The 21,177-nt window shown below is 39.2% G+C and overlaps 1 protein-coding gene across 9 annotated transcripts in view; it reads left to right on the top strand.

Moving 5' to 3' along the window:
- The first annotated feature begins 9,230 nt into the window (after nucleotides 1-9,230).
- The window catches only part of ATP7A (ATPase copper transporting alpha), a 149,007-nt gene continuing 137,060 nt past the window's right edge, over nucleotides 9,231-21,177 (top strand). For all 9 annotated transcript variants that reach the window (XM_081563562.1, XM_081563561.1, XM_081563559.1 and 6 more), the window contains exon 1: nucleotides 9,231-9,425. The gene's annotated coding sequence lies outside the window, so the exon portion shown is untranslated. The remainder of the gene's footprint in view (nucleotides 9,426-21,177) is intronic.

Genomic DNA, 21,177 nt, shown 5'->3' with positions numbered 1-21,177 from the left:
AGGACTTCTTGAGTGACTTAACAGAAAAATCTCCCCACCTCACCTTCAAATCAATAAACAGATTGGGTGGGCCTAAACTATGAGACACCTGGAAACCTGTTGCGAGCACCTAAAAACTTGAAACTTGGAACGGACATTTTACAAGGACATGCTAATAAGACTTTACCTTCTGTAACCTGTATTAATTGCTAACTATATACTTGTTAAAAAATGATTCCCTTTTGATTGTGATTAAGATTCTACTCAATATTGTGTTACTCCTGTTCAATCTAATTATAGTACCTACAACTGGGTACAAATCAAAATTCATTTATGAAACATACATTATAATGCCTCACTGTATGTACAAAAAGAACTCCTTGTTAAAACATCTGCCTTCTTCCACTAATCTAGAGACTTTAGCTGAGCAACTAGCAGTTTAATTATCTGGGTTATACCCACGAGGTTGATTTCAAAATATTATTCACAGCATCAGGTCTGAAACTGTAACTTTGGTGTTTATCTTGGTGACTTTATTTGTTGTTTACCGTTACCTTTCTATAAGATTGGTTTATAGTAAACAAACTCACATCCCATGGATGGAGAAGCCTGGTAGGCTGCAGTCCATGGGGTCGCTACGAGTCGGACAAGACTGAGCGACTTCACTTTCACTTTCATGCATTGGAGAAGGAAATGACAACCCACTCCAGTGTTCTTGCCTGGAGAATCCCAGGGACGGGGGAGCCTGGTGGGCTGCCGTCTATGGGGTCGCACAGAGTTGGACACGACTGAAGTGACTTAGCAGCAGCAGCAGCAAACAAACTCATATGGTCAGGACCTTTTTTACAAATATAATAAAACAGGGAGAGTTGTCAGGATACATTTAACAGGAGGCTTCCTGTGTGCTGTTTTCAGTCTTGCATGAATTCTATGTTCCTTACCAGCACCTGAATACAGGTGCCAGAGAGCTGGCAAGCCGGCTTTCAGGAATAATAGAAATTCATGTATCTCATTCGTATGGAAATTCCATATGGTGAACAGCAGCCATTTACAACTCTTCCCTTCCTATATGTAAAGTAACTTTTACAACCCCCTCTAATGAGAATGATTCTAGCCTCTGGCTTTCTGGATGACTTGTTAGAGTTTTGATCCCTGTCTCTGCTAAAAAGGGCTATCTTGTAGGAGAGTATATATATGCCCACAATATGTTGAATAAACGCCTTTGTTCCTTCAGAGCACTGGTCCCCGTGTCTGTCTGTCTCTCTCTCTCCCCCCCTCTCTCCCTCTCTCTCTGTCCCCTTCATGTGGCTCAGCCTCTTTTCTTCCTTCTTTCACTTTTTTATCAGTCGACTCTGTACCCCCAAGTTCCGGTCCATTAAAGGACCACAACACATTATAACACTGGATTTTATGTGTAAGATAGTAACTGAATAAAGCACAATATCTTAAACCATGTGCTGCTTTATTCCTTGTTCAAAGGCTGTGAAGTAAGCCTCTTGTAGTTGTTTGTTTATAGTGCTCAAGTAAGCAGAGAATGAAATTTGAGTTGAGTCACCTATCTGTATTGCTTAATTGTTTAGTTGCGAAGTTGCATCCAACTCTTTAGTGACCCCGTGGACTGTATCCCACCAGTCTCCTCTGTCCATGGGATTTCCCAGGCAAGAATACTGAAGTGGGTTGTCATTTCCTTCTCCAGGGGACCTTCTCAACCCAGGGACTGAACCTGCATCTCCTGCGTTGGCAGCGGATTCTTTACCACTGAGCCACCAGGGAAGCCCATTGGCTAAATTAAAAGATTTCTAAAATTCACTTATAATGTAGGTTATCAGGTAAGTGACTTTTAGGAATCTCCAGAATTTCCTGATGTAGGTAAGGATTTATATTTAAGCAAAGATTTGAAGAGTGTTTACTCAATATATGAAATACTAAAAGAATTCCTGTTATGGCAACATGTCCTGTTTTCTCATTAAATGTACCAAAGCCAGTAGTTTCAAGTCTTAAGTAGGAAAAATTATTTGAATGTCATTTCGATAAAAAGTTCATGATTAAGCAAAATAAATATGTCTAAGGAAGTTTCATCCTTTGTTCCTCAGTTGGCACTGAGAATTTCTAATGTAATTTTCAGTATAATTAATACCACTTCTGTCAAATAAGTGATAATTGTCACCTATTCTAATAGGCACAAAGAAATAGTATGACTTTACCAGCATGTGTTGCCTTATGTGATAAAGTCTGGTGGTGGTAGTTGGCATCTTTGAAAATACTTTTTAAAACTTAATTGTTAATCTTGGCCTGATGAGTAGTTATAAAACTATTATGACCACTACCAGAAATGAAACTAGTTTAAATTGTTTTGTGCTATCACAATATTCTGACCTTGCTGCTTCCTTAGTGTGTTCAAAGATTTATCCTCTCACAGATGCACTCATTCTGTGTGAAGGTTATCCCATTAGTTCCCCAATAAAATATGTTTGAAGAATTTAGGTAAATTAGGCTGAAGGTCATAAATGCCATTCTTAGACTCAAACTATTTTAGCACACATTCTATTTTAATTAAGCTTACTTAGAACTAGGTACTGTGGTAGTTGTAGAGACACAGATGTTGAGTTCTCACCCTCGTGATTTAACATTACTGGTGATATTAATAACCACTTCATAGGCATTTGGGGGACACCTACTATCTGCTCAATGCCAGGAAACCTAATGTACTTAAAGACATTCCCTTCTATTTGAAAGCTCAGTTTAATACAGCAATTTTGAAAGTGTTGGAATGCTCACACATTGATAAGGGAGATTAGGGATGATTCATTTAGATGTATGAAGTGTTTTAAAAGTTAGGGAAAGACCCAGTGACTAAGGATATAGAGGATCTTGGAGTTCATAACAATAAACTTTACATAAAAAGTAGAGAGCTAATAGATTGATACTCTGATGAAGCTTTCTTGTTTCTGCCTTTCAGTAAGTTTCTTTGAAAGCTTAACACTGTTAATGTTGAGTTAAAACCAACTTGCTAATAATTGGAAGCCCACTTAAAAGCCATCTTAGTTTTGTGTGATATGAATCAAGATTTCAAATTTGGGTCTGAATTTGTATCTTAATAGTTAAGGCTATGCACCCTGATTGACAACTACAATTGAATACCCAGGGAGATAGAGTCCTGAAGTGAATTTTTATGTGGCTGGGTGTAGATGGTCAAGGGCTTCCTCAGTGGTCAACAAAAAAGAATCCACCTGCAATGCAGGAGACACAGGAGATGCAGGTTTGATCCCTGGGTCAGGAACATCCCCTGGAGGAGGAAATAGCAACCCACTCCAGTATTCTTACCCGGAAAATCCCACGGACAGTGGAACCTGGTGGGCTGCAGTCCATGGGGTCGCAAAGTGGAATGTGACTGAGCACGCATGCAGAGGGACAAAGAATGATCCTTTTTGAAATAGTTAACTGTAGGCCTAAGATTTAAATCTATGGGTTGTTTTTTAAAATATTTATTTTTAATTGAAGGATAATTACTTTACAATATTGTATTGATTTCTGCCATACATCAACATGAATCAGCCATAGGTATACATATATCACCTCCCTCTTGAACCTCCCTCCCACCTCCCACACCATCCTATTTCTCTAGGTTGTCACAGAGCACCAGTTTGAGCTCCTGGAGTCATAGAGCAAATTCCCACTGGCTGGCTATTTAACATATGGTAGTGTATATGTTTCCATGCTACTCTGTCGATTTGTCCCAGCCTCTCCTCCTCCCCCCTTGTCCAGAACAGAACACGAGTCTGTTCTCTATGTCTGCATCTCCATTGCTGCCCTGCAAATAGGTTCATCAGTAGCATCTTTCTAGATGCCATATGTATATGTTAGTATATGATATTTGTTTTTCTCTTTCTGACTTAACTTCACTCTGTATAATAGGCTCTAGGTTCATCCACCTCATTAGAACTGACTCAAATGTGTTCCTTTTTATGGATGAGTAATACTCCATTATACATATATGTACCAGTTTCTTTATCTGTTCATCTGTCTATGGACATCTAGGTTGCTTCCATGTCCTAGCTATTGTAAATAGTTCTGTAGTGAACATTGGGGTACATGTGTCTTTTTCAATTGTGGTTTCCTCAGTATATGCTCTATTGGCAGTTTTTTTTTTTTAATAAATTTATTTATTTTAGTTGGGGGCTAATTACTTTACAATATTGTAGTGCTTTTTGCCATACATTGACATGAATCAGCCATGGGTGTACACGTGTTCCCCATCCTGAACCCCCCTCCCACCTCCCTCCCCATCCCATCCCTCTGGGTCATCCCATTGCCCCAGCCCTGAGCATTTGTCTCATGCATCGAACCTGGAATGGTGTTCTGTTTCACATATGATAATATACATGTTTCAATGCTGTTGTCTCAGAACGTCCCACCCTCACCTTCTCCCTCAAAGTCCATAAGACTGTTCTATGCATCTGTGTCTCTTATCCTGTCTCGCATATAGGGTTATCGTTACCATCTTTCAAATTCCATATATATGCATTAGTATACTGTATTGGTGTTTTTCTTTCTGGCTTACTTTACTCTGTATAATGGGCTCCAGTTTCATCCATCTCAATAGAACTGATTCAAATGTATTCTTTTTAATGGCTGAGTAATATTCCATTGTGTATATGTATCACAGCTTCCTTATCCATTCATCTGCTGACGGACCTCTAATTGGCAGTTTTTAAAGTATTGCCTGTCAAGGCTTAATAGGGATTTGAAGCAGGATGAAAATTATTATAAACAAGTAAATACAGATACTGTTAGCCACTTTTACAATTTTACAATAATATTTCCATTTTGTGTACTTAGTTCTGCAACACTGTTTAACTTGATACTGTTTATGGCAACTGGGTTAAGTGGTTCAAGTTGAAAATATAAATAATCCTGTTATTATTTTCCCTCAACATCTTATGACTGATGTTTAATGAGAGAAAGTATGAAAAGACCACATGTTGCTTCAAAATTAGCAACACAGAGTCTCTCCCTCTTACTTTTAATATTTATAGTTTAAAAAACTCTAGAATTTGGCTACTTTTTAAAATGACAGATTCAGGAATAAATACATTTTTTTCTGAAATGCTTTCTGTACCACTTATTGATTGTATTGCTACATTTTAGGCGTCTCAATTCTGTCTAAACTCTAGATACTCTAATGTTCTTTGCATCTTTGGAGTTCTGTAGATTTTTAAGATCTTGGACAAATGAATGAATAAATGGGGAAGTGGTTGAGGGCTTAAAACAGTGATATGAAGGTAGTGTGAGGTGAGATCTCTGCCCCAACTCCAAGTAACACACATGTAAAAATTAAAGCATGAATAAAAAAAAACTATGAATTAAAAATTTTTCAGCTTTTTGGGGGGATATCTTTCCATTTATTTGTATTTCAAATTTCTTTCATCAGTATCTTGAAGTTTTCAGTGTACAAGGTCTTTCAACTCCTTACTTAAGTTTACTTAAGTGTTTTATATTTTCATGCTATTTTAAATGGGATTTTTAATTCCCTTTTCAGATAGTTTATTGTTGTTCTTTTCTGATTTTTATTACCACAGTTTATTTGCCTTCTTTGAACTTCATATAAATGGAATCAAAGCACATGTGCTCTTTTGTTGCTGGCTTCCCTCATGCAATACAATGTTTTTGATATTCACACATGCTATTGCATGCGCCTTAAAATTTTCCTTTTATTGTCTGAATACACCATCATTTATTTATCCATTTTCCTTTTATAGACGTTTGAGCTTTTTCCAGTTGCTGACTATTATAAAGTCACTAAATATTTTTTGTACAACATTTTGTACATTTTTTTGTGGATGTATATTTTTATTAATCTTTGATAAATACTTAAGAATGGGATTGCTGAGTCATATGGTAGGGTATGTTTAATTATATGAAAAATTGCCAAATAGTTTTTTTTCAAGTCATTTGTACCATTTTTCACACAGTTGGCTGTGTTTTTTGTTTTTAAATTTTATTTATTTATTTTTTATTTATTTTTGGCTGTGCTGGGTCTTCATTGCTGCTTGGGCTTTTCTCTAGTGGTGCTCAGGTTTTTCATTGTGGTGGCTTCTCTTGACGCGGAGCTCGGGCTCTCAGGTGCACAGGCTTCAGTAGTAGCAATGCTTGGGCTTAGTAGTTGTGGCTCCTAGGCTCTAGAACACAGGCTCGAACGTTGTGGCACACAGGCTTAGTTGCTCTGCAGCATGTGGATCTTCCCAGACCAGGGATCAAACTTGTGTCCCCTGCATTGGCAGGCAAATTCTTTTCCACTGAGCCACCAGGGAAGCCCCCAGTTGGCTGTGTTTTGATTGTTATTTAATTAAATATACATATCAATTTGGGATAAACTGACATCTTAGCAATATTGAGTCTTCCAGTCAATGACCATCATATCTGTCTCCGTTCTCTGCTTTTTTGTTCCTTCTCTCATAAACGTTTTGTTGTGAATCAACAAATGAGATGATTCATTGTTAAAATATAGAAATGAAACATTTTTATAAGTTGATTTTGTAACTTGCAACTGTACTGAATTAGGGTGACAAAAATACACAATGGGGAATGGATAGTCTCTTGAACAAATGAGACTAGATAGCCACATACAAAAGAATGTACTTGGGTCTTTATCTTAACAGCATACAGGAGCTTCCCAGGTGGCACAGTGGTAAAGAACCGCCTGCTGGTGCAGGAGAGGTGGGTTCGATCCCTTGATCGGGAAGATCCTCTGGAGTAGGAAATGGCAACCCACTCAGTATTCTTGCCTGGAAAATCCCATAGACAGAGGAGTCTGGTGGCCTACAGTCCACAGGGTCTCGAAGAGTCGGATATGACTGAGCGACTGAGAATGCACAGCATACACAAAAATCAACTCAAAATGAATTAAAGACTTAAATGTAATTAACACTTGTAGAAGAAAATATAGGGGGAAAACTGCATGACATTGGTCTTGACAATGATTTTATGGATATGATATCAAAAGTGTAAGTAACAAAAGCAAAAATGAACAGGTTGGACTATATCAAACTAAAAGGTTTTGGCATATCAAAGGAAACAACAGAGTGAAAAGGCAATCTAAGGAATGGGGGAAAATATTTGCAAGCTATATATCTCATAAGGGGGTTATGCTCCAAAGTATATAAAGAATTCCCACAACTCCATATTTGGGGGGGGGGAAGCAAAAGCTCTATTTAAAAATGGGCTATAGCCTTGATTAGATATTTCTCAAAGATACACAAATGGCAAACAAATATATGAAAACATATTCAACATCAGGTAAGTGCAAATCAAAACCTCAATATCACCTCAAACATGTTAGAATGGCTATAAACAGCAACAACAACAAAACACCAAAAACAGCATGTGTTTGCAAGGATGTAGAGAAATTGGAACTCTTGTATATTGTTGGTGCAACTGCTAAGGAAAACAGTAGGGAAGTTCTTCCAAAAATTAAAAATAGAACTACCATATGATCCACTGATTCCACTTCTGAGTACTTTTCCAAAAGAATTGAAGACATATTAGCACTCCCATGATCACTGCAGCACTACTCGCAACAGCCAGGACGTGGAAAGCACTTAAACGCCCATCAACAGATGAATGACTAAAGAAAATGTATATATATATATATATGTATGTGTGTGTGTGTGTGTGTGTGTATTACACATACACAGTGGAATATTATTCAGACTTTAAAAAATAAGGAAATTCTGCAATATGTGGCAACATAGATGAAATTTTAGAAAATTAAGTGAAATAAACCAGTCACAGAAGGACATACACTACTACATGGTTCCACTTGGCTGAGAAACCTGAAATAGTCAAAATCCTACAAGCAGAGAATAGAATGGTTGTTGCCTGGGGCAGAGGGTAAGGAAAATGAGGAGCTGGTGATCAATGGGTATAAGGTTTCAGTTATGCAGGATGAATAAATTCTAGACAACTGCTATACAATCTGCCAGGGAATAAAGCAGCTTTTCCTTGAATGCTAACAATCATGTAAGTTCACTGCTGTGTGCTGTGCTTAGTCGCTCAGTTGTGTCCAACTCTTTTGCGACCCCATGGATAGCAACCCTCCAGGCTCCTCTGTCCATGGGGATTCTCCAGGCAAGACTACTGGAGTGAGTTGCCATTCCCTCCAGGATATTTTCCCAACCCAGGGATCGAATCCAGGTCTTCCGCATTGCAGGCGGATTCTTAACCGTCAGAACCACCAGGGAAGCCCAAGAATATGGAGTGGGTAGCCTATCTATTCTCCAGGGGATCTTCCCGACCCAGGAATCAAACCATGGTCTCCTGTTGCAGGAGGATTCTTTACCAGCGGAGATACCAGGGAAGCCCACTAGTAAGTTCACTAGTTTCCTCAAAAGGAAATAGTGTGCACTGCTTCTGTTTCTGGTTTTGCTCCAATGTTTGGGTTTTCTCCGGACTGCCCAAGACAAACGGATTCCTTGGGAGAGCGAAACCCAAGGCTCTGCCGCCCAGCCTGACTGACTGCATTGGCATGGTGAAAAGCAGGGCAGAATCCATTTACAAGGTTTCTCAGCTGGGTGCTGAGCTGAAACAGATCCCTTCTTGTCCCCCGCATTTGTTTTGCAAGAAAGCTTTAGCTTCCTGGGCCTTACAAGTTCACATACATGTGGTATTCTCACTCAGAATCTAACGTCACTGTTTCAAGCCTCAGCCATGAGTTTTTTTAAACCTTTGAGGCACATCTGTTCACTTTTTTGTTGGAGAAACACGGAAGTAAAGCAAAGCGAATTCCACTTCGCGCAAAGACCGTGATTTCCCAAGGCCTAACCAGAGCGCGTAGAGATCATTTCTCAATCAAGGGATAAGTTCATAGTTTTGACATTCACATCCGGGGTTACGCTACACAATCTGACAGGAGCACGTTAATTTCATGCTGTGAGAGGCTGAACTACCCAGAAGATTTATAAGGAGGTCTAAAGTATTTCTTGGCTTCAGATTAGGAAACTACGGAGGACAGGAGGGCGTTGTCCTTGGCGAAATGGGAAGAGGCCTCTCAGCACCAAAAAGGAAAACTTCCAGCCGACGCTGTGTGTCAGCCCGGGAGCAGCAGGGGGCGGGAGACGCTTGACTCTCCGCTGCGCTTTTCTCCTTTCACGTGACGCGTCCCTCCGCCTCGCTGGCTGCTTCCGGTCGGGGCATCGCCCGGAAGTCGAGGGGAGGGAGGGTTGGGTCAAAGCGGCGGCCTGGCGGCGTGGGGTGGAGCAAGAGAAGCAGCAGAGGGAGGAGTTGGCGCTGCCGCCGCAACCGCGGTGGTCGCCGCCGCCGTCGCCATCGCCGCCGGGGCTACTGTGACTTCTGCCGGGGTGTGAGATCGGAGTCCACGCGTGTGGATTTGTTGCCGCCACCGGCTGCGTAGCTCCGGAGGTTTAACCATAGGACAGAAAAAAATACAGGTAAGTCCTTTATTAGCCCCCTTCTATTGGAGAGGTATTCTGTACTGTCTGTACTACTGAGGGGGACAAGAATATCATTTTTATGTGAGGGTGTTTCCAAACTCTCTCTGCTTCACAAGTCAGGTATTTACTACAGTCTTGTTTTACCTCCCCTAGCAGAGGATAGAGGAGGGAAGATTAGGTCCTGACCCCCTGTCGCTTTCTTGTCCCCTCCTGAGGAAGTGTCCTGGTCGTCCATAGCCCATGTTACCTAATTAATTGATGGTACAAGGTCTGTGCCCTGTATTGGAAGTCACATGGATTGATCACCGTTAATGAAATAATGTAAAGAAATTATATATCTTGCTTCTTGTCTTGTTCTGGGAGTATGCACTAAACTGCGAGAACACTTTTGTTTCCATTTCATTTTGTTCATTCTGCCCCCTTCCCGGTAAAGCTACTCTCCATCCTTGTACTCTGTGGCATCTTTGTCTTTGACACTTTTTGTTGTGTATGTTGAGGTTTATCCTAAGCACTGGCAACTCTTCTATCGTTTCGCAAGCCTTTTTTTATTTTTTAAGCATCTGATATTTGTTTTAATTACAGCCTCTTCATCTACAGTAGTATGACTTTGTATTGAGAATATGTGCAGAACATTTAATTAAGTAATATTGAGGTGTGGGGTGTGGCAGGGGTATACACAAGAAACAGGACCAAGTCCCTAGCCTTAAGAGAGTTTACATTCAATTTGAGTTCAAAAAGAGCAAGCAAAAATAACCCCAACATACTGCAAGCTTTGCTTCTGTGAGAGCTCTAAGGCAACATATTCTTTCTTATAAATTCCTCATTATGACTGTTTTTATCTACATATTTAAAAATACATGGCAAACTTTCATCTAGACTTTTGACATCCAGTGAGTCGAAATGATTTTCTCTTGCCAGTTGGGAAAGTAAACTGTGAGGAGAGATTTGTCTGCCATGATACAGGCACTGGCATAAATGAGAAAGATATTTGGGGGTTTTGTCTCAAAAGTCCTTCTACTCATCTTTATTTAAGGGAAGTTCACCTTTTAAAGGTTTTACAGTTTTGCTTTTAAACAGAAATCTTTCTTAGGATATAAATCACAATGAGGGTTCAGGGTGGGAGAAACAGGTGACAGTTGGCCTATTTCAGTTCAGTCTGTTATCCCAGCAACCATGTGTTTCATTTATAGATCTCAGTCTTCAGGTGGCTTTCATATCCCTTGCTTACTTAATTGCTGAGATAGTATGACAGAAATAGTGTCACAATACTGTTCGAATGTGTTGCATTAAAGTGAAAGGGTAAGGTGTTTCTGGTTTCACAAATATGTTCCAGCACTATTAGAAAATTGATTTCATCATCTTTGTGGGCTCAAATGTGTTGATATCGGTAGATTATATCAGTTTTCACAGATACTTCTATCTTTGAAGGAAATGAATATAAAGTAAGCCAATTAGCTGTGCTTTGTCCCATGTTGCCCATCTATATTTAGAATTATACAGCTATGGCTGAAGGATTAAATTTTTTAACCTATTTTTGGCTTATAGTTCTCTAGTATAGACATTCAGTTTTCCAGACCTATAATCAGGAGATTTTTCCAGACCTGTAATGAGGAGAGCATTTTAACAATTTACTAATTGGAATAAATGGGTTATTCCACATCTTGGGGAAATTATTTACCTTAGTTAATTTTGTTTCTAAACAGTTAAAGTGTTTTGTTTGATATTGTAATTGCTCCTGATCTGCTTGTGAATTTGATGTCACAACCAAAGCAGATAGGGAGGGAATAATACTGGAATTACTTCCTTCCCCTGATCCCACCTGAATCTGCAGAACACTGTGTATTTCTTCGAAATGTGGAGAAAATGGTTTCCCAACTCCTGAATGTTTACTTGAAGCATGCTACCTGCCACTCAGGAGAAAAGGGCATTAAGAGGGCTTCTGTTAAGACCAAAAACACTATCAACAAAGGTAGAAGAATGGAAAGGAAGAATTTCACAGTGAAGAGCCTGCTAAACAAAATTGTCAGGCGTATTTAGAATAAATTTGTAGCTGATCTCTAGGGTCATTAGGATACTAAGAGTTGATATTGAGCTAACCAAAGCTTAGAGAGCTTAGTTGTTAAAGAGTTCAACATGTAATTTCCTTTGTTGATCCTTTCACTTAAAATGGTAGGGGAAAAAAGGTGTCTGACTTTTTTGGCAATGAAAAAATTATTTGCTCCAAGAATTCTAATTGAACTACTAATCATTAATATAATAGTATTAAAATAGAAAGTATATTGTGTTGATTATTAGTAAATATATTAATGATATTAGAACAGTAATATTAATATTAAATTGTTTGTATACAGCTAATTTCATTTTGACCAATAAATGCTTTCTCTTATTTTACTATACCATTTTACTGTTGTTCTTAATATCAATTTTTAGTCCAGATTTATAGCCACAGTATCTTGGTAATAATTACTTATCATAACTGTAAGTACCTTTTTTGTGTGTGTTAGCAATCAAATTGGTGTCGTATGTCATTAAGTATTGTCCATCTAAAGCAACGTATTTTATCTTGCTCATCTGTTTCTAATTAGGTAATAATAGGATTTATTTAAGTCATAAAAACCTTTGTAACCTTCAGATTGTTTTAAAGCCTTAAATTCATTGTATGATGATAGATAAAGGAATAAATTAATATTTGACCTTGAGTGTCACAGTATGATTAAGATTGCCTAATGAGGATGTGAAGAAAAGGAAACCCTCATACACTGTTGGTGGGAATACAAATGTGTACAGCCGCTGTGAGAACAGTATAGAAGCTTCTCAAAAAACTAAAAGTAGAACTACTGTATGACCTGGCAGTTCTACTCCTGGGTATATACCTGAAAAAACCAAAATGACTGATTTGAAAAGATATGTGTACCCCAATGTTTATAATAGCATTGTTTGCAATTACTGAGATATCGAAGCAGCCTAAGCATCCATCAACAGATAAATGGATAAAGCAACTGCATACACACACACACACACACACACACGGTGGAATATTACCTAGCCATAAAAAGGATGAAATCCTGCCATTTGCAACAACATAGATGGACTTGGAGGGTATTATGCTAAGTGAAATAAGTCAGACAGAGAAAGACAAATACTGTATGGTATCACTTATATGTGGAAACTGAAAAATACAGCACACTGTTGCTGCTGCTGCTAAGTCGCTTCAGTTGTGTCCGACTTTGTGCGACCCCATAGACGGCAGCCCACCAGGCTCCCCCGTCCCTGGGATTCTCCAGGCAAGAACATTGGAGTGGGTTGCCCTTTCCTTCTCCAGTGCATGAAAGTGAAAAGTGAAAGTGAAGTCGCTCAGTTGTGTCTGACTTCTAGTGACCCCATGGACTGCAGCCTACCAGGCTCTTCCATCCGTGGGATTTTCCAGGCAAGAGTACTGGAGTGGGGTGCCATTGCCTTCTCCGACAGCAAACTAGTGAATATAACAAATAACAAAAAAGAAACAGACTCATAGGTATAGAAAACAAGCTAGTGGTTACCAGTGAGAAGAGGGAAGAGGGGAGGGGCAAGATACGGGTATGTCATTAAGAGTACAAACAATTGCGTATGAAATAAAGAAGCTATAAAGGATATATTGTACAACTCAGGAAATATAGCCAATATTTCATAAAAACTATAAAGGAATATATCCTTTAAAAATTGTGACTCACTATATTGTAATATTTGAAACCTACATAATACTGTAAATCAACTATGCTGCTGCTACTGCTACTGCTAAGTCGCTTCAGTTGTGTCTGACTCTGTGCGACCCCATAGAGGGCAGCCCACCAGGCTCCACCATCCCCGGGATTCTCCAGGCAAGAATCCTGGAGTGGGTTGACATTTCCTTCTCCAGTGCATGAAAGGGAAAAGTGAAAGTGAAGTCGCTCAGTCGGACACGACTCTTAGCGACTCCATGGACTGTAGCCTACCAGGCTCCTCCATCCATGGGATTTTCCAGGCAAGAGTACTGGAGTGGGGTGCCATTGCCTTCTCTGAAAATCAACTATGTCTCAGTAAAAAAAAAAAAAGATTGCCTTAGAGTTTGTCCACTTTGTTTATTATAAAGCTAATCCGTGAGTTCCTGTTTCTTAACTTAAGGGCAAGTGATAAGTCATGGGATTTTGATTCTTACTTTTTCTTTCTGTTGTTCATAAGTGATCACTTCATGGATCAGCACCTTGTGGTGGCAGAGGGGCTTGTGTAACTCATTGAAGCTATGAGTCATGCCCTGCAGGGCCACCTATGATAGATGGGTCATAGTGAAGAGTTCTGATAAAATGGGGTCTACTAGAGAAGGAAATGGCAACCCACTCCAGTATTCTTGCTGCGAGAACCCCATAAACAGTATGAAAAGGCAAAAAGATATGACGCCATAAGCTAAGCTCCCTAGGTTGGAACGTGTCCAATATGCTACAGGAAGAACAGAGGGCAATTACTAATAGCTCCAGAAAGAATGAGGTAGCTGGGCCAAAACGGAAATCACACTCAGTTGTGGATGTGTCTGGTGGTGAAAGTAAAGTCTGATGCTAAAAAGAATAAACAATATTGCATAGAAACCTGGAATGTTAGGTTCATGAATCAAGGTAAATTGGACATCTTCAAGCAGGAGATGCCAAGAGTAAACATCGACATCTTAGGAATCTGTGAACTAAAATGGACAAGGATGGGTGAATTTAATTGAGATGACTGTTATATCTATTACTATGGGCAAGAAACCCTTAGAAGAAATTCAGTAGTCCTCATAGTCAGCAGAACAGTCTGAAATGCAGTACTTAAATGCAATCTCTTAAACGACAAAATGATCTCAGTTTGTTTCCAAGGCAAACCAACATCACAGTAATCGAAGTCTATGTCCCAACCTCTAATGCCAAAGAAGCTGAAGTTGACTGGTTCTACGAAAACCTACAAGACCTTCTGTAACTAACGCACAAAAAAGATGTCCTTTTCATCATAGGGGACTGGAATGCAAAAGTAGGAAGTCAAGAGGTACCTGGAATAACAGGCAAGTTTGGCCTTGGAGTACAAAGTGAAGCAGGGCAAAGGCCAGCAGAGTTTTGTCAAGAGAACACACTGGTCATAGCAAACACTCTTTTCCAGCAACACAAGAGATGATTCTACACACAGACATTAGCAAATGGTCAATACTGAAATCAGATTGATTATATTCTTTATAGCTGAAGGTGGAGAAACTCTATACAGTCAGCAAAAACAAGACATGGAGCTGACTGTGGGTCAGATCATGAGCCTCTTATTGCAGAGTTCAGGCTTAAATTGAAGAAAGTAAGGAAAACCACTTAACCATTCAGGTATGACCTAAATCAAATCCCTTATGCTTATACAGTAGAGGTGATAAATAGATTCAAGGGATTAGATCTGGTAGACAAAATTCCTGAAGAACTATGGATGGGGGTTCGTAACACTATACAGAATCAGTGTTCAAAACCGTCCCCAAGAAAAAGAAATGCAAGAAGGCGAAGTGGTTGTCTGAGGAGGCTTTACAAATAGCTGAGGAAAGAAGAGAAGCAAAAAGCAAGGGAGAAAGGGAAAGATATACCCAGTTAAATGCAGAGTTCCAGAGAAAAGCAAGGAGAGATAAGAAGCCCTTCTGAAATGAACACTGCAAAGAAATAGAGGAAAATACTAGAATGGGAAAGACTAAAGATCTCCTTAAGAAAATTGGAGATATCAAGGGGACATTTCATGCAAGGATGGGCACGATAAAGATGAGAAATGGTTAAGGACTTAACAGAAGCATAAGAGATTAAAAAGAGGTGGCAAGAATACTCAGAAGAACTATACAGAAAAGATCTTATTGACCAGGTTAACCATGATGGTTTGGTCATTTGCTTAGAGCCAGACATGCTGGAGTGTGAATTCAGGTGGACCATAGGAAAAATTACTACAAACAAAGCTAGCAGAGGTGGTAGAATTCTAGCTGAGCTATTTAAAATCCTAAAAGATGATGCTGTTAAAGTGCTGCACTCAGTATGTCAGCAAATTTGGGAAACTCAGCAGTGGCCACAGGACTGGAAAAGGTCAGTTTTCATTCTAATCCCAAAGAAGGGCAATGCCAAAGAATGTTCCAGCTACCATACAGTTGCACTCATTTCATATGCTAGCAAGATTATGCTCAAAATTGTTCAAGCTAGGCTTCAACAGTAGGTGAACCAAGAACTTCCAGGGGTACAAGCTGGATTCAGAAAAGGCAGAGGAACCAGAGATCAAATTGCCAACATTCGTTGGATCATAGGGAAAGTAAGAGAATTCCAGAAAAACATCTAGTTCCGCTTCACTGACAGTGCCAAAGCCTTTGACTGTGTAAGTCACAACAAACTGTGGAGAATTCTTAAAGAGAAGGAAATAGCAGACCCCCTTACCTGTCTCCTGAGAAGCCTGTATGCGAGTTAAGAAGCAGCCACTAGAACCAGACATGAAACAACTGACTGGTTCAGAATTGGGAAAGGAGTATGACAAGGCTGTATATTGTCACCCTGCTTATTTTAACTTATATGCAGAGTACATCATGCAGAATGCCAGACCGGATGAATCACAAGCTGGAATCAATATTGCCAGGAAAAATATCAACAAGCTCAGATATCCAGATGATACCACTCTGGTGGCAGAAAGTGAAGAGGAACTAAGGAGTCTAACTTGCTTAAGACTCAACATTAAAAAACCTTGGATCATGGCACCTGATCCCATGACTTCATGGAAAGTTAAGGGGAATAAGTGGAAGCAGTGACAGATTTTATTTTCTTGGGCTCCAATTTCACTGCAGACATTGACTGCAGCCATGAAATTAAAAGACTTGCCCCTTGGAAGGAAAGCTACAACAAACCTAGACAGTGTATTAAAAAACAGAGATGTCACTTTGCCGACAAATGTCCATATAGTCAAAGCTATGGTTTTTCCAGTAGTCATGTAAGGATGTGAGAGTTGGACCATAAAGGAAGCTGAGTGCCAAAGAGTTGATCTTTCAAATTGTGGTGCTGGAGAATCCTCTTGAGAATCCCTTGGGCTGCAAGGAGATCAAACTGGTCAGTCCTAAAGGAAATCAGCCCTGAATATTCATTGGAAGGACTGAAGTTGAAGAGACCCTGATGCTAGGAAAGATTGAAGGCAAAGGGGGAAGTGGGTGGCAGAGGATAAGATGATTAGATGGCATTACCGACTCAATGGACATGAATTTGAGCAAACTCCAGCAGATAGTGAAGGACAGGGAAGCCTGGCATGCTGCAGTCCATGCGATTGCAGAGTCAGACGAGCTCAGAATGAACAACAATAACAACAAAGTAAAGGAGCCCAGAACTGTTCCTCTGTCTGTTATGGAAAAAAAAATTATCTTTTACTTTGCCTATTGTTTGCAATTTGGTAAAAGTTGACACATTCTTTCTTAGGGCCAAATTTTATTCCTAGACCGAGCAAGTGGCTAAAATAAGGTTTAAAGCCAGTCAATCTGGCTTCAGAAACTAACTATGTTCTTATCAAACATAAAGGAACTGTAGTTTTTAAAAATACATAGACATTTGATGAGACTTCTCTGGTGGTCCAGTGTCTACAACTCTGCGCTTCCAGTGCAGGGTCCCAGGTTCAATCCCTGTTTAGGGAACTAGGTCCCACATGCTGCAGCTGTTTGCATGCCATAACTAAAAGATCCCTCGTGCACGCCACAACAGAGACCTGGTGCAGCCAAATAAATAAATATTTATTTATTTAAAAAAGTTTTTATGATCCTAGCATTCTTTTTTAAAATTTATTTTTAATTGGGGGATAATTGATTTACAATGTTGTTTCTGTTTCTGCCATACATCTACATGAATCAGCCATAGGTAAATATATGTCCCCTTCCTCTTGAACCTCCTTCCTACCCCTGTTTTTTAAATTTATTATTATTATCATTTTTATTTTTGACTGCACTGAGTCTTCATTGTGTCACATGGGCTTTTCGTTGCGACATGTGGACTTTCTCAAGTTGGAGCGCCTGAGGGTTTCTCTCTAGTTGCGGCACAAGGGCTTCTTGTTGCAGGCATGGGTTCACTAGTTGTGACATGGGTACTTAGTTGCCCTGTGGCATGTAGGATCTCAGTTCCCCACCGGGGATGAAACCCAAGTTGCCTGCATTGGAAGGCAGATTCTTAACCACTGGACCACCAGGGAAATTTTAAAAAGAATACATAACATTTGAGCAAAATTAGGTCTATTGTAATTAAGTTCCTTGTTTGTCCTAAAGAGGGAAACACTCATTTATCTTATTTGAAAGTATGAATGAGCAAACTGATTTGATGATTAAAAATTATTGTTAGCTCAAAATTTCCTTAGTACTTTCAAATGAAATTCCAAAAGTAAAGATTCATAGTTTTGTTTTTGGCTAATTATACATTTTTAAAAGATATGCTAAATAGCCTAATACTTAAAATGGTGTTAGTCTTATTTGATTTGTATTCTCAGAGTCTCCCAGGAAAAGAAATGGTTTATGTGTTTTTCTTTTTATCTTTACAGTCAGCACATCTTTGAACTTGGCAAGACTTTGATATTTACCACATGCTTAGAATGTAAACTGTACTAAGAGAACATATAATAAAAGTTAATAAGCAAGCATAAATTGAGACATTGCTAGTTACATTTTTATGGATTATTGGATATTATTCTGTTGATAATTTCAAGGCTTTTAAACTTTTAACCATTGTACTGTAATCTGCTTTTTGAGGGAGGCAGTATAATACAGAGTTAAGAGTGGGGCTTCAGGACCAGACTGCCTTGGTTGGAACCTCAGCTCCTCTGTTTACTGCTTATATGACCTTGGACTGGTCTCTTACCTTTTATGCCTCAGTTTCTTCAAATTTCTAAAATAGCAGCAATAATGGTAGGATTGTCAATGAATTAATACATGTAACACCCTAAGAGCAGTGCCTGGCAGGTAGTAAATATACAATGAAGTTTAGTTATTGTTATTGTCTTTCATTTCAGTTCAGTCGCTCAGTCGTGTCCGACTCTTTGCGACCCCATGGACTGCAGCACGCCAGGCCTCCCTGTCTATCACCAACTCCCAGAGTTTACTCAAACTCATGTCCACTGAGTCGGTGATGCCATCCAACCATCTCATCCTCTGTCGTCCCCTTCTCCTCCCGCCTTCAATCTTTCCCAGCATCAGGGTCTTTTCCAATGAACCAGTTCTTTGCATCAGGTGGCCAAACATTGGAGTTTCAGCTTCAGCATCAGTCCTTTCAATGAGTATTCAGGACCGATTTCCTTTAGGATTGAATGGTTGGATCTCCTTTCAGTCCAAGGGACTCTCAAGAGTCTTCTCCAACACCACAGTTCAAAAGCATCAATTCTTTGGCACTCAGCTTTCTTTATAGTACAACTCTCACATCCATACATGACTACTGGAAAAACCATAGCATTGACTAGATGGACCTTTGTTGGCAAAGTAATGTCTCTGCTTTTTAATATGCTATCTAGGTTGGTCATAACTTTTCTTCCAAGGGGCAAGCGTCTTTTAATTTCATGGCTGCAGTCACCATCTGCAGTGATTTTGGAGCCCCACAAAATAAAATCTGCCACCGTTTCCACTGTTTCTCCATCTATTTGCCGTGAAGTGATCGGACTGGATGCCATGATCTTTGTTTTCTGAATGTTGAGCTTTAAGCCAACTTTTTCACTCTCCTCTTTCACCTTCGTCACGAGGCTCTTTAGTTCTTCTTCGCTTTCTCCCATAAGGGTGGTGTCATCTGCATATCTGAGGTTATTGATATTTCTCCCTGCAATCTTGATTCCAGCTTGTACTTCCTCCAGCCCAGAGTTTCTCATGATGTACTCTGCATGCAGGGTGACAATATACAGCCTTGATGTACTCCTTTTCCTATTTGGAACCAGGAAATTATCTTTATATATATATATATATAATATACATATATTATATATATATATAATATATGTATATTATATATATAGTCTTTATATGTATATATTGTCTTTATATATATATATATATGTATATTATTCACTATAAAGGTGGCTTTAGCAACCACTAAATTGTGTATTATAGATTTACTGTAAAATTGTAAGTTACATTGTTTCATTTACATAAGATTGTAAGTTATAGTTCAGTGTGTGGCACTTAGTTACTAAGTAGCGTCTTACTCTTTGCAACCCCATGGACTGTAGCCCAGCAGATTCCTCTGTCCATGGGATTTTCCGGGCAAGAATACTGGAGTGTAAGTTTCCATGTTACTCTTTTCATACATCTCACCCTCTCCTCCCCTCTTTCCATGTCCATAAGTCTATTCTCTATGTCTGTTTCTCAATTGCTGTCCTGCAAATAAATTCCTCAGGAAACTCAGACAAGGGCTCTGTATCAACCTAGAGGGGTGGGATGGGGAGGGAGATGGGAGGGAGGTTCAGAAGGGAGGGGATATATGTATACCTATGGCTGATTCATGTTGAGGTTTGGCAGAAAACAACAAAAATTCTGTAAAGCAATTATCCTTCAATGAAAAAATAAATAAATTAAAAAAAAAAAGAATACTGGAGTCGGTTGCCATTTCCTTCTCCAGGGGATCTTTCTGATCCAGGGATCCAACCTGTGTCTCTGTGTCTTCTCAGTTGGCAGGCAGATTCTTTACCACTAAGCCACCTGGGAAGGCCTAAATGATAGTTTTACTGTACTATAAATTTAGTGAACTAGAGGAACAATGTACTAGTCAGTATCTGAATGTGATATTTAATTTCTAAAATATGCCACAGAAAATGGGAAACTCAGATTGGGAAGGCACAGTAACCTACAGTCTACCTATAGTATGCTAGCGTAGCATTTCAAAACTCATTACAGCTAGCAAGTCAAATCACCCTGATATACTCATTCTACTTCTCTACTTCTCCACCAATAAAACTCAGAGCAATCTTCTTTGTGCAATTAATGAGCTGCAGACATTGGGACATCAGATTTTCTAGATTATTTCTCTGCCAAATGGTGAACCTTACTTCTACTGAATGATTTCTGAAATAGAAAATGTAGGCAACGGAAAACGGTTTATGCGTGTCTAATCGACTCTGCAGAATAGCTGCTTTCATACAAAGTTGTATATAAATTGAATTTTTATAAATAACATCAGCACTCCAATGAATAAATGTTACTTGTGATTGTTGTATGTCTAGTGTTTACATAGACTCTGTGAGATATGCATAGAAGCATAAAATATACATTGAATGTCTAGTTAAGAAATAAGTCTAATACCAAACAATTACAGAGAAATTAGGTACTAAAACTATAATGCTGATTCTGAGGATATTCAGAATTCAATAAGAAAGTGGATATGAGTTTCTTTTCTAATTTGTTTTAACTGGAGGCTAATTACTTTACAATATTGTGGTGGTTTTTGCCATACGTTCACATGAATCAGCTATGGGTGTACATGTGTTCCCCATCCTGACCCTCCCTCCCACCTCCCTCCCCATCCCATCCCTCAGAGTCATCCCAGTGCACCAGCCCTGAGCACCCTGTCTCATACATCAAACCTGGACTGGTGATCTGTTTCACATATGATAATATACATGTTTCAGTGCTATTCTCTCAAATCATCCCACCCTCGCCTTCTCCCAAAGAGTCCAAAAGTCTGTTCTTTACATCTGTGTCTCTTTTGCTGTCTCGCATATAGGGTCATTGTTACCATCTTTCTAAATTCCATATATGTGTTAATATACTGTA

The sequence above is a fragment of the Giraffa tippelskirchi genome, chromosome X (genome assembly GCF_054371585.1).
Source record: "Giraffa tippelskirchi isolate mGirTip1 chromosome X, T2T-mGirTip1v1.2.pri, whole genome shotgun sequence".
NCBI lineage: Eukaryota > Metazoa > Chordata > Mammalia > Artiodactyla > Giraffidae > Giraffa > Giraffa tippelskirchi.
Note: the sequence above shows the minus strand (reverse complement) of the source record. Positions and strands in the feature narration are given on the sequence as shown.